The sequence below is a fragment of the Mandrillus leucophaeus genome, unplaced genomic scaffold (assembly GCF_000951045.1).
Source record: "Mandrillus leucophaeus isolate KB7577 unplaced genomic scaffold, Mleu.le_1.0 Scaffold217, whole genome shotgun sequence".
Taxonomy (NCBI): Eukaryota; Metazoa; Chordata; class Mammalia; order Primates; family Cercopithecidae; genus Mandrillus; species Mandrillus leucophaeus.
In genome coordinates, this window is record NW_012102221.1 from 512,282 (window position 1) to 513,003 (window position 722).

Below are 722 nucleotides of genomic sequence, written 5' to 3' on the forward strand. Positions count from 1 at the left end.
GAAACCCAGTCTCTACTAAAAAAATACAAAAATTAGCCGGGCGTGGTGGCGGGTGCCTGTAATCCCAGCTACTCGGGAGGCTGAGGCAGGAGGATTGCTTGAACCTGGGAGGCGGAGGCTGCGGTGAGCCAAGATCATGCCATTGCACTCCAGCCTGGGCAACAAGAGTGAAACTCATCTCGGAAAAACAAAAAACAAAAAACGAAAAACAAAAAAATGGAGTCAGTGGAGCCTCTCGAGAAAAAGCTAATTGGAGCCTTTTCCACCGTCTCTCTTCCGTGGATGTTGAGGTGCAAAGATGTAAGGAAATGTGTTAAGCTAGGGTGCCGTAGGGTCGTAGAGAACCCTAGAAAAGAAGGATGGTTTTACATCGAGCCGGGAAGTCAGGCCTGTGGGAATTCATGGCAATCACCAAGCACCACGTCAGGTTCTCTGGGGAGAATGGCTGGGAGCCTGAGCGCTGAATGCCTTCAAGGGGTTGTGAGGCGCGGGGCGGGCAAGGTTGAAACTGAGGGAATCCAAAGGAAGACTTCGAGAACATTTGAGGAAAAGCACCCCAGAAGACTGAAATTCTCACTGACAGAGCATCTGCATCTGGGGGGACAAGGAATACTTTGGGGCCACAGCTGGGCCAGGACGCTGACGCCACATCCTCAGTACGACTTCACGGCTCTGTCTTCTACGATAGACGCCCCACCATGTCCCCTTTCAACTCCCCAGTC